Source organism: Lathyrus oleraceus, chromosome 1 (assembly GCF_024323335.1).
Source record: "Lathyrus oleraceus cultivar Zhongwan6 chromosome 1, CAAS_Psat_ZW6_1.0, whole genome shotgun sequence".
NCBI classification, from domain to species: Eukaryota; Viridiplantae; Streptophyta; class Magnoliopsida; order Fabales; family Fabaceae; genus Lathyrus; species Lathyrus oleraceus.
Window position 1 is genome coordinate 228595124 of NC_066579.1, and position 14154 is coordinate 228609277.

Here is a 14154-nt window from a genome sequence, read left to right on the forward strand (position 1 = left end):
ATTTTAATTCAGAAAAAGAAAGAGGAAAATATTTAAAGATTTTTGGTAAAAGTCCCATATCTTTTGGATTTAAAATGAAATTGATATGAATTAATTAAAATAAATGGATTAAACATAAAAATAAAAAAATCAAAAAAAACAAGGGCTGTCAGATCTCCTTCATTAATTGAGGTGGAAGATCTGATGGCCAAACGCGCGCGTTCCTTAATGGTCCTTAGTCAATGCGCTGCAGACTTGTTAATCACAATGGACGTTTGAGATTAAACCAAAATAGATGGATCCTGTGGCTGAGAGGTGTGACAACATACCACCGGAGCTAGGGCTCCAGTCTTCTTCTCCGGTGGACCTCACTGGACTGGTCCATCATCAACCATCACCAAAATGAAAAACAAGGGCATGGATTCAAAGAAAAAATGCTCAGGAGCTCGAATCTGGCCTCAATTTTCTACAATTCCAAGTATATAAAAAGATACAGGGATTTGAATTTTGAGGATCATGAATTGAGTTGCTTCGATTTGACCTCAAAGAACCTCAATCTTCTTGCCTACATTGATAGGACTTCAAACAACCAAAAATCACAAAGAATAGTGAAGAATTGAGGGAGAATCGAAGAGATGAAGTTTCTGAATATTCACCTTCAATGGAGCTTCAAACTTGCTCGATCTTGATTCCAATTGTGCTTGGCCTTGCTTCAGATGCTTGTTGGAAGTGATTAGGATCAAGAAAAGGTCTGGACTCTTGGAGTTTCAATCTTAAAACAGATGGAGATTTGAAACTCGATTTTCCAAAGAAAACCTTCAAGATTATCCTTTAATGGAGAGGGTTTGGATTGCAGGTTCAAAGCTTGGGCATGGGGTCCTTAATTATGAGTAATGAGGGTTGTATTTATAGCCAAGGATATTCATTTCCACACACTTCCAAATTTGGCAAAAATGAGTAATTCTCTTTGCATGCTTACATTGGCGTGTGATAGGCCCATCAAGTGATGTATTCAGGTCCAAAAATGAGGGAGAATCATGCTGGAATCATGTCATGTGGCCATGCAATCGTGTATGAAATGTGGAAGTGAAAATCATCCAAATGGTTCCTCACATTGCACCCATGCGCAAGTCCTTCATTATTTGCATAAATGGGGTAATCTTGAACTTTTTGGAAAGGTGAGATCAAGGGGAACAACTTTAATGTTGGACACTTTTTCATTTGAAGCTTGGATCATGATTAATTTTGAGGTGGAAGTTTGGGAAATCAAACATATTTGAAAATTTTCTAAGTCCCGAGTCAAATGTTCACTTCTTCCACCTTGAATAACTTTTTCTATGGACTTCAAATGAGAAAAGTTACTTCATAAAAGTTTTATCTCTTTCAAACCTATTAAATTTGGTCACAAATTTTACCTCATTTGGATTTGGAATAAAGGATTTATGCATTTTAGAAGTTGAGGAAAATCACTTGTTCAATGGTAATGGCCCAAAATGACTTATAATGTTTCCTCTTGGTACATGCATTTTTAAGTTGAATTTGAACTTACTCCAAACATAAAAGTTTAATTAGACATCTTGAATTTGAACATGGATTTGAATGGATTTTACATAATAAAAATTGAGCAAGTTATGGTCTTGGGAAGTTGACCTCTAAACTAGGGTTCAGATAAAATGACCTATAATCTTTCACCATAAAAAATGACTTTCCAAGCAAAACTAGCTCTTGACCAAAACATGAAAGTTGTTTGGAATGTCATTTTGAGTAACGTTGCTCTTGGAATAATTTTCATATGACAAATGTTGTAGGAGATAGGGTCTAGGGAACCCCAGTTTTGACCAGTTGACTTTCTCTAGTCAACCACCATGAACCATTTTGCTAGCTTGACATTCTCTTGATTTTTGGGACTCATGGAGGATACTATATGTGTAATATGATGAAATATGAAGTATCCCTTGAAATATTTGACCAAATGGTGAGGAAACTTGTTGAAGAAGTCACACAAGATACCCAAATGAATTAAGGTTTCCAAGGCAAACAAACTCCAAACACCTGATGATTTCCTGATCAAAATGATATGTGAAGATCATGGGGATCCATATATGATGCATAGAACCAATGTAAACCATTTCTTGATTGAAATCCTTGTATTGAGGGTCTTAACCCTAAATATGAGCTTGATGGAGCATATATGAGCACACGCATTACCTACAAAAGAGTTAAACTTTACATTGACTTATTTTTTGGTATTTTGGTTAGTAAATAATTAAAAACAAAGTATGATACAATCAAATGTGGTTGGTGATCTCTCTCAATGCAAACCCAATGAATGAAGGGTAAGGAGGATGCCAAGGTGTGATCCCAATTCCAATGCATATGATGAGATGGCATGAGGGATCTTAGGGTCAAAATTCGGGTCTTACAACTGCCCCTATTTAAGGACATTCTAACTGAGGAGATGAAGGTTAAAATCTTCGTATCGACTCAGTAGAATGGACTTAAATAGAAACATATAGAAACAAATTTTTGTCCCTAAGAGACCTCATGATGCCTATGATATGAATGTTAAAAGGAGTTTCTGCGGGGGGAAATATTGCCACAAAGAAAAAGAATCCGGAGAGACTGAAAGTACGCAGGAGCATAATGCATTCCACAAGGAAAACTCACTAGGGAGACAGAGATTCTGGGGAAAAAGTGTTGTGCGTAGGCCAGGCTACGACTAAAAACTGCCGGAGACACAAGAGGATTCCATGAAAATAAATCGATGGAAGGACTCGGTCGGGGAAAAAGGGGAAAGTCTGCAATTGGAAATAGGTAAATCAAAACAAAGTTAAAATACTCGGGCCAAACAGGGAACGGCGATTTCACTGAGGAAATACGCACCCAAACTCAACTGGGGAAGAATGAACTTCAACACAGGAGTACCAGAATTACATTATCTATTTACCGATTACTGGGTAAGGAGATAACATAATCCGACAGAGAGGCATCCATTATCGGTTAGGGTATACATATCAAGGATGACTCGCTGAGGGACACATGAGGTGTATTCGTTACCGGTTACTGGGTAAGAATAACCTGCTGGGGAAAAGCCAAATAGGGTTTACAACTACCGGTTACTAGGAAGAAGACCGAAGAAAGAGAATATCTGTCACCGGTTAAAGTGAATATATCAAGGATAAACTCAAAGGGAAAAATATCCGTCATCGGTTAAGATGAACATATCAAGGATATGCTGCCGGGGAGAAAATAGGAATTATATCTATTAGTTACAGGATAGAATACCGAAAAGAGAATACTCGTCACTGATTAGAATGGACATATCAAGGATAGACTCAGAGGGGAAAGTAGGATTTACAACTACCGGTTACTGGGTAGAAGACTGCAAAAAGGAGAAAACCCATCGTCGGTTAAGATGAACATATCAAGGATAAACTCAAAGGGAAGAATATTCGTCATCGGTTAGGATGACATATCAAGGATCAGGAGTGAACTTTGCTGGAGACCTGCAGGGAATAAAAATTCTGTGCAGGATCAAGTAAACTGTTGAGAATACGCGCCTACAACTCAGCTAGGGAGGCGATCACAAAACTTGGCTGGAGAAACTGAATTGCCGTTGGGAAGGAAAAAATGATCAAACCAACTGCTTGGGGAAAACCATTAATGTTCCGCACTTTAGGTCTCACCTGTTCTCAGGCTGCTGTTGATATTTCTTGAATGAAGTCGATGGCTTTTTAGAAGTAATTGCTTTTATTATTTTAAGAAAAATGATTTTTATTTTTAAATATTTCAAAATTATCATCATAAAAATTCAATTCTATTTAGCTGAAAGATAAATAAGAGTAGAAATAATTGGATAAAAAGCTCAACTTTATTTAATAGAATGGTAGCCTGTAAATGATAAGACTCCCTAGATCTTTACAAAAGCTGAAAAATGGTAATTTACATGGAAAAGGGATACATTTAATACAATGATCATTAATCCTTCTACCAACTTCAATATCCACTGTGCTTTTGGCTTTGGTTGAAAATGGTGGATCCGAGTTGACTCACTTGCTCAAGACTAGAGATCAACCGAATGCAGTTACTTGCCATAATCCCTAATTTTTGCATAAATTGCCCCAAGGTGGGGTACTCAATCTATTGGGATAAATTTTTATGTTTTATGTCTTTAACTTTTGCCTAGATCTCCCTTTCGGGTTTTCAATCCACCGAGACACTCATTTTTGCCTAAGCCTCCCTTTTGGGTTTTCAACTTATCGAGTTGTTCTTTTCTTTTTTAGGCGAAGTATTTCTTGACTGCATCGGCATTCATAGGACGAGTGAACTCTTCACCATCCATAGTTGTAAGAATCAAAGCACCGCCTGAAAAGGCTCTCTTAACAACATATGGGCCTTCATAATTAGGAGTCCATTTGCCCCTAGCATCAGGTTTAAAAGATAAAATCTTCTTGAGCACTAGGTCACCTTCTCTAAACACACGAGGTCTGACCTTCTTATCAAATGCTTTCTTCATTCGCTGCTGATATAATTGACCATGGCACATGGCAGTCAACCTCTTCTCTTCAATCAAATTCAATTGATCATATCTGGTCTAACACCATTCAGCTTTAGTCAACTTGGCTTCCATCAAGACACACAATGATGGGATCTCAACCTCTACTAGGAGTACATCTTCCATGCCATAAACAAGTGAGAAAGGGGTTGCCCCTGTTGAAGTGTGAATGAATGTACGGTACCCAATCAAAGCAAATGGGAGCATCTCATGCCAATCCTTGTAGGTCACAACCATCTTCTGAATGATTTTCTTGATGTTCTTATTCGCAGCTTCAACAACCCTATTCATCTTGGGTCTGTAGGGAGAAGAATTATGATGGGCAATCTTGAAGTCTTTGCAAAGGGCTTCTACCATATTATTATTCAAGTTCAATGCATTATCAGTAAGGATCTTACTTGGCACACCATAATGACATATAATCTCCTTACAATAACTTGCTTGGTTACATTTGCATATGATGCCGCTTCAACCCACTTTATGAAGTAGTCAATAGCCACTAAAATGAAATGATGTCCATTCGAAGCTTTTGGCTCAATCATACCAATCATATAAATTCCCCACATGTAGAAGGGCCATGGAGAGGAAATGACATTGGACAGTGTCGGAGGAACATGAATCTTATCTGCATAAATTTGACACTTGTGGCATTTCCTCACAAACTTGCAAAAGTCAGGTTCCATTGTCAGCCAATAGTAACCTGCTCTCAACATCTTCTTATCCATAACATGTCCATTGGAATGAGTACCAAAGGAACCTTCATGGACTTCAGTCATCAACATGTCTACTTCGTGTCTATCCATGCATCTAAGCAGAACCATATTGAAGTTTCTCTTGTAAAGCACATCACCATTCAGGTAGAAGTTGCCAGCTAATCTTCTCAAAGTCTTCTTATCTTTCAAAGATGCCCCAGGAGGATAAATCTGACACTGGAGAAAACACTTGATATCAAAACACCAAGGCTTCTCATCTTTGACCTCTTCAAAAACAAACATATGAGCTGGCCTATCAAGATGCATCACAGTCAAATTAGGAACTTCATTCTAGAATTTTACCACAATGATTGAAGCCAGCGTTGCAAAAGCATCTGCCATCCGATTTTCATCTCGAGGGATATGATGAAACTCAACCTTTGTAAAGAAAGTTGATATCCTCCTCGCGTAATCTCTATATGGTATCAAACCGGGTTGATTCTCCTCCCGTTCACCTTTGATCTGATTCACAACCAAAGCTGAATCTCCATAGATGTCAAGGTATTTGATTCTGAGATCAATGACCTCGTCAAGCCCCATGATGCAAGCTTCATACTCACCCATATTATTTGTACATTTGAAAGTCAATCTAGCTGTAAACGGAAAATGAGTTCCTTGAGGAGTGATAATTACTGCCCCAATGCCATTACCATACTGATTAACAACTCCATCAAATACCATGCCCCAACAGGAACCAGGTTCTGACCCTTCTTCAAGCAATGGTTCCTCACAATCTTTCATTTTCAGATACAAAACATCTTTATCAAGAAAATCATATTGCACTGACTGGTAATCTTAAATTGGCTGGTGAGCCAAATGGTCAGCCAAGACGCTACCTTTAATAGCTTTTTGAGATCGGTATTCGATATCATACTCGGATAACAATATCTACCAACGGGCAATCCTCCCAGTTAAACCAGTCTTCTCAAAAATATACTTGATTGGATGCATTTTAGATATCAACCAAGTAGTATGATTCAACATATACTGACGCAGACGCTTAGCAGCCCAAGCCAATGCACAACAAGTCTTTTTAAGCATAGAATATCAAGTTTCATAATCGGTGAATTTCTCACTGAGGTAGTAAATATCATATTCTTTCTTTCCAGTTTTGTCTTGCTGACCCGGAACATAACCCATACTTTCTTCAAGCACAATTAAATACATGATCAATGGTCTTCCTTCGACAGGTGGAGACAGAATCAGAGGCTCAAGCAGATACTCTTTAATACTGTCAAAAGATTTCTGGCAATCTTCGGTCCAATCATAAGACTGATCTTTCCGAAGAAGCTTGAATGTAGGCCCACATGTGGCAGTCATATGCGATATAAGTCTCGAGATGTAATTCAAGCGGCTGAGAAAACCTCTAACTTGCTTCTCAGTTTTGGGCGCAGGCATTTCTTGTATTGCTTTGACCTTGGCAGGATCCACTTCAATACCCTTCTCCCTTACAATAAAGCCCAATAACTTACCAGAACAAACACCAAAAGTACATTTATTGGGATTCAAGCAGAGTTTGTACTTCCTCAAACACTGGAATAACTTTAACAAATGCTCAACATGTTCTTCTTCATCACTTGATTTAACAATCATATCATTAACATATCTTTGATCTCTTTATGCATCATATCATGAAAAAGAGTGGTCATAGCTCTTTGGTACGTTGCACCAGCATTTTTTAAACCGAAAGGCATCACTCTATAACAGAATGTTCCCCAGGGTGTAATGAATGTGTTCTTCTCCGTATCTTAGGGTGCCATCTTGATCTGATTATATCCAAAAAATCCGTTCATAAACGAAAATACTTTGAATTTAGATGTATTATCTACCAACATATCAATGTGTGGCAGAGGAAAATCATCTTTCAGACTAGCTTTATTCAAATCTCTATAATCGACGCACCTGCAAAATTTTCCATCCTTCTTCGGAACAGGAACAATATTGGCCACACACTACGGATATTCGGCGGTAACAAGAAAGCCGATGTCAATTTGTTTTTGCACTTCCTCTTTGATCTTTACTTCCATATCAGGATGAGTCCTCCTCAACTTCTACTTGACTGGTGGGCATTCTGGCTTCAACAACAATCTATGCTCCACAATCTCATAATCCAAACCAGGCATGTCTTGATAGGACCAAGCAAATACATCTGAATACTCTCAGAGAAGATTAATCAACCCCTTCTTAGGCTCTGGACACAGTTGAGACCCAATCTTGACTTCTTTCATATCATTTTTAGAACCCAAGTTGACTAGCTCAATCTGCTCTTCGACTGGCTGAATGGCTTTTTCTTCATGCTCAATTAGACAAGATAATTCATCAGATACTTCTTCATCAATCTCTTCCTCAACCTCAAACACAAGGAAATCAAAATTTGGAGAGGGAATAAGATCATTGTATTCAATGGGTTTGGGAAGCATCCGACATAATGATTTGATATTTTGATTTTAGAGAAGTGAATTGTGACCAAATATTATGCAGATGGACAATTATTATTTATTTATGTTTTTTGTGATTACCATTTTCAGAAAAGAAAAAAGTAAAAATAAAACATCATAGATGTGGATGAATAGAATTGCATTTTATTGATGATAATTGAGAAATGCCTAACAATGTTCACTTCTCCCTTAGGCATAAGAGAAGGATTTTTCTTTAAACGATTAAAAAAATTACTTAGAATGATGGACAATAATAGGAACATCAACATCAACCCAATTGTTGTGAGTCTTGCCATGCGTCACAAAGTTGGCGCAATCTTCATCTTCATCACCCTCGATTACGGTAGCTGGGTGTTGTTCATTACCATGGATGAACCCTCCGTTACGGAAACTCAGTTTCACTTCTTCAGCTCTAACATTAAACATCTCTATTCTTGTTCTCTGCAATTTCTACCATTTGGCCCCACTGATTTGTATTGACTGCCTCAATAGCTTTCTGAGCATCTTTGAAAGAAGACGTGGGTGCCCCAGTTTTCTTCACTTCAACAATGGACAAGGCTTGGAACGGATTTCCAACCTCCTACTTAGCTTCAATACACATAAAAGATGACATATGGCTCACCAAAAGTGATTTCTCTCCACCAACGATGACAAGCTTGCCATTCTTCACGAATTTCAACTTCTGGTGCAGAGTGGACGTTACAACTCCATTCTCATGAATCCATGGCCTTCCCAATAAACAACTATAGGCCGGGTGGATATCCATTACTTGGAAAGTAATCTGAAAATCACTCAGACATATCTTAACTGGAAGGTCCACTTCACCAATGACGGTTTTTCGAGAACCATCAAATGCTTTGATAATCACGCTACTATACCTCATCAGGGCGCCTTGATAGGATAATCTGGACAGAGTTGATTTCGGGAGTACATTCAGAGAAGAATCGATATCAACTAGCACATTTGACAACACATCCTCCTTGCAATTCATTGATATATGTAGTGCCATATTGTGATTTTTGCCTTCCTCGGGAAGTTCTTCATCACAAAAACTCAGATTGTTACAAGAGGTAATGTTAGCCATAACATGGTCAAATTGATCCATAGTAATGTCGTGCTCAATGTAGGCTTGCTCCAACACTCTTTGCAATGCTTCTCTGTGCGCTTCAAAATTCATTAGCAGAGACAACACTGAAATCTGCGAAGGAGTTTGGAGTAGCTGCTCCACCATATTGAACTCACTCTTCTTAATCAATCGCACTACCTCATCATCATCGTTAGTCTTCAGCTTGCTAGATTCACCAGACTGACACACGGGAGCACTAACTGGGTTTACTACAGGTACATCCGCCTTCTTACTGATTGTAGCCTCTTCTAATATTTTGGAAATACTGGGCCAAACACAGGACCACTACGGGTCACCTTTGTGATATCATCTATATTCAAAACATAATTTGTCGTAGGCAACAAAACCTCTTGACCATTCTTCATTATTGTAGCATTAAACTGGTAAGGAACAACTTTATCGGATGCATACGGTACGGGCCCCGCTAACTATATCACTAATGGTGATACCGATCTGTTGACGTTGTTGCTGCTACTATTATCAAATTGAATGACTACCTGCTCAGGGGTCGTAAACACTAGCACTATTACATTGACATCATCTACTTCCCTTGACTGACAAATTTGGATAAGCCATTCATCCATCAATCTTTGAATGTCCCTCTTGACAATGACACATGCTCAAGGGTTCACACTGCATACCATACAACCATCATGGTCATGCTCACACTCAATGACCAAACATATATCTCTATGAATTGCAACCAAAGACTGTCTGATATGACGAACATCATAAACCTCATATTCTCCAAGACAACCATCTACCATGTTGACAGAGGAATTACCATGAGGGGGCAACTGATTGGCTTTCACATTCGGCACACAGTCCTCAAAGAACACCATCCCACTTTTCATAAGTTTCGGTACCTCATACTTCAATAAGTACCAGTTCTCAATATCATGGCCGGGAGCTCCTTGATGAAAGGCACAACGGAGTTCAAGCTTATACCGCCATGGATGTGGCTTGGGAATTTGTGGTGGATTTCTTGGTTGAAGTAGGTTCTTGAGAACCAAAGATGGGTAAAGTTCGACATATGACATAGGAATAGGGTCAAAAGAGACCTTCTTCCTCTCGAAGTTTTGTTGTTGATTATTATTGTTGTTGCTGTTGTAGTTGGTTCTTTGTTGTGGTTGTTGTGGACGTTGTTGTTGAATTGGCACTGATTGATTATTGGAGTTGTTTGAAAACATTGGAATTACTGATGAAACTTGATGCTGATCTTAACGAGGTTACGAACTCTTTCTGACATGAGGCCTCCTCTGCCTCTGTACAAACACTGCATTGGTTTCCCCTTCCTTCTTCTTAGAAAAACCGCTACCATATTTCCTACTGGACGAAACCTCTTCCTTAGATAGACGTCTCTCACATACTCCTTCCTCTAACCACATCCCCATGTTTACCATTTCCGTAAAGTCACTGGGGCACTGGCAATCATGCGTTCGTAATAAAACGAACTCAGGGTCTTTAGGAAAATCTTTGTCATCTCCTTCTCTTCCAAAGGAGGACTAATCTGAGTGGCAAGCTCTCTTCACCTTTGGGCATACTCTTTGAATATCTCCTTGTCCTTCTGAGACATAGACCTCAACTGGTCTCTATCAGGTGCCATGTCTACATTATACTTGTATTGTTTCACAAAAGCTTCACCCAAATTGTTGAACGTGCGAACACTTGCATTGTCTAGCCCCATATACCATCTCAGAGCAGCACCATTCAAAATGTCTTGAAAGTAGTGAATCACTACCTGATCATTATCAGTTTGAGTTGACATCTTTCTGGCGTACATAACAAGGTGGCTAAGCAAGCAAATATTTCCCTTATACTTTTCAATGTCAGGGACTTTAAACTTCATCGGGATCTTCACATTTGGTGTCGGGCAAAGTTCAGCAACACTCTTACCAAACAGGTCCTTTCCTCTCAACGTCTTCAACTCCTTGCGCAACTCAAGGAATTGATCCTTCATTTCATCCATTTTCTCATAAACATTTGGGCCCTCAGACGGATCAGAATGGTAGATGGTGTCCTCAACACGAGGCAAGGTATGAACAACTGAAGGTGGCACAGACATGATCGGGCTAGATGCCGGAACATAAGCAAATGTGGGTGCAAACCCTTCAGGCATAAAGTTTGGTGGCATTCCCCACGGGAATCCAGCAGGCATAGACGGACCGGATTGAGTAGTAGCAACAGGCATGGTTGAGGTAGCAACCTCAGAAATGACAGTCCTCTAAGGAGGAGGAGTTGTAGGAGTTGGTGAAGATTGATTATGCGCAGCAAGAACATACTCCATCATAGCAGTCAGATGAGCAATCTCATCCTTCAGTTCTCTATTCTCTTGTTCCAAATGCTCCATAATTCTGGGTTGATTAGCGCAAGTGTTGTATCGGTGAGTCAGCATGGCTGAAGCACAAAAGAATAACCGATAAGACATCTGGCGGAAGAAAACCTGTTATGCGAATGATGCATGAAATGCAATGTTTTTGTTTATTTAATTTCAAGGAACATACTATTTTATTTGCAAATATATCATAACAATAATAACAACTTGATTGACCATAAAAATATCTTTTAATCATAAAATTTGGAAGGATTACACTGAGTACAATTTCAGAAACCAAAGTACAAATACAAGAGAAAAGGAAACCAATCATCCTAAGGATCCCCTAACAGCGGTGTCAGATGATCTGGCTGCAGGCGCATACTTCCTTCGGATGCGTCGAATCTCGGTCTCAGAAGATGTCTTCATCTGAGCCTTCTCAAGGACAAGCTGATCAACAATCTTCTTCCAAGCACCTGAAGGTTGAGGCATAATAGAGGAAGATGGACCCTCTGGCTCTCTCTGCCTCTTCACTGCTCGGTCTTCAAGAAGTTCAATAAGCACGTCTTTATCCTCTGACTCAAGTTTCAACTCCTCATGCTTTTGGCTCAAAGCATGGAACCATTCTTCCCACATCTCTCTCTCTTGCTTCATCTTGGCAAGTGCGTCTTCCAACTCCTCTACATCTTGGTTAGGGAGAGTTGATGGCTCAGCCACAACCAAAGACACAGGTCTCTCACAAGCATACAACATCTTCAACTCCAAATCTCTCTTCTTCACCCAAGTAGTGTAAGCTTCCAAAGCTACACAGTTGCACAGTTTAAGCTCAGATCTTCCTTTCCTATGCACATTATGCCAAGCATGTATCGTCTTTTGCTTCAAACGTTGGGGATCTTTACCCTCTTTATAGAAAAGACCTTCTAACTGAGTGTTATTAGGCTTGTCTCTTAAGGGGAAACCCAAGTTGACGACTGTAAGACCATAATTTTGACCCTAAGATCCCTCATGGCATCATAACATTGCATTTGCATTGCCTCAAGGATCATAAGCATCTTGGTTCCCCTTACCTTTGGGTGGGACCTCTTGTGAGTGGTTTGAGATCACCAAGCATGCTTGAATTGTATATTATTGATTTTCTTATTTGTTTACTAACCAAAAGCACAAAAATATGTCACTAACATCTTTTGTTTATATCTTGAAGCAATCACAAGGTCAAAAGCTTCAAGTAGAATCATTGGTGCAAAGATATGGCCAAGAGAAGAGGAAAGCAAGAATGGTAATGGTTCTCAAAGCACTCATCCATCAAGTATGCCTCCCTAGCATCTCAATTCGTCATTTTTGATCAAAGCCAGTCAAAGAGTTTGAAGTTTGTTTCACAAAGAAACCCTAATTCCTCTGTGTACCACATTGCCTTGCTCCTGAAGCAACCTCAGCCCATGATCAAATACAATCAAGGGAAGTTCTTTAATTCATCATTTCATGCATATTTGAACTTATTTGAGTGTCCTCAATCATCAATTCATCAAGATATGAGTCATGGACTTGAGAAGTTGATCAGTCAATTCATCTGACTATTTTGAAATGCACTGAGACCTAACGTTTTATGTGTTGGTCAAATGGAGACGATCCCAAAAGAAAAAATGTTCTTAAGGACAATATGAACAACTTTCATGTACATAAAAAATTTATTGGAAGCTTGGAAAGTCATCAGCCATTCCAAGACATTATAGGTCATTTTGATTGAAACCCTAATTTTGGGTCAACTTCCCAAGAGAATAACTCATTCATTTTTTATGATTTTGAGGAGGGATCAAATGAATTGGAAAGCTTAAGATGTATTCTTCAAATGTTATGTTGAACAAAATTCCAAAATATCAAAGGAAATACATGTGATAATGCAAAACATTATAGGTCACTTTGGACCAAATGCATTGAAAGGCAAAAAAGTCCAACTTCAAGTGCCCATAACTCTTTCATAAAAAATCTTAATGATGCAAAATTTAACTCCATTATGATTGTATTGAAACTATCTACAACTTTGATGTTGGAGGTATTTTCATTTGAGGTATTCATCATCAAAATAGAGGGGCTTGAACATTGGCCAAATTTGGAAACCTCACCTCTGCATGTTTTGCACCTTACACTTTAAACTCAAAATTCACTAATTTCCACCCTTCAAATGGATTTTTGCCCAACATAACATTTGTTCCTTACATCAATACCCTTCCAACCACTACTCACATGCTCATGTTTGGATTTGGCAAATGGCATTTTCGAAGAGGAGAAGTTTTAGGCATAATTGTGCATAACATGTTGGAACTCATTACACAAGCCTATGCATTGCCAACTACACGTCCATTTCGGCTCAATTATACTTCAGATTGCATTTGGCATTGAGTTTGGGCCTTCTACACGATCATGCAAGCCCATGCAATGAATATCCTCTTGCCATGCACACAAATTTTTCACCTCCTTGCATCAGCTTCCACTATAAATACACTTGCTTGCTTCACTTGAAATTCAACCTAATGGCGCCTGAGATGCTGCACAACTGAATCCATAACCATTACCAAAGGAACTATTTCACTTTCCTTCAAATTTTTCAGATCTAAAATTCAACTAAATCTGGTTGAATCTTTGGATCTAAAGTTCCTAGACCTTCATCCTTCAGTCCATAGAACTTCTGTTTGGCCAAAGGAAGCAAGGAAGCAAGCTCAGATCTCCATAATTCAAAGGTTCTCTCCAACTGGGTTTTTCTTCAAAACTCACTATTTCTTGATATATTTCCTTGGATATTGTGTTGGCTGAAGTCCTCTTCATAGAGGCAATTGTTTTGAATGCTCAATTATTGAAATCCATGAAGTTCACATTAACACCACAGAATTTCCACTTCCGATTTCTCTCAATATAGAGATCTAGAATGGAATTGAGTGGTACAGGGGTGATGTACATCACCCCGGCTTTCGAATGATACCTAGATCGTTCATTTT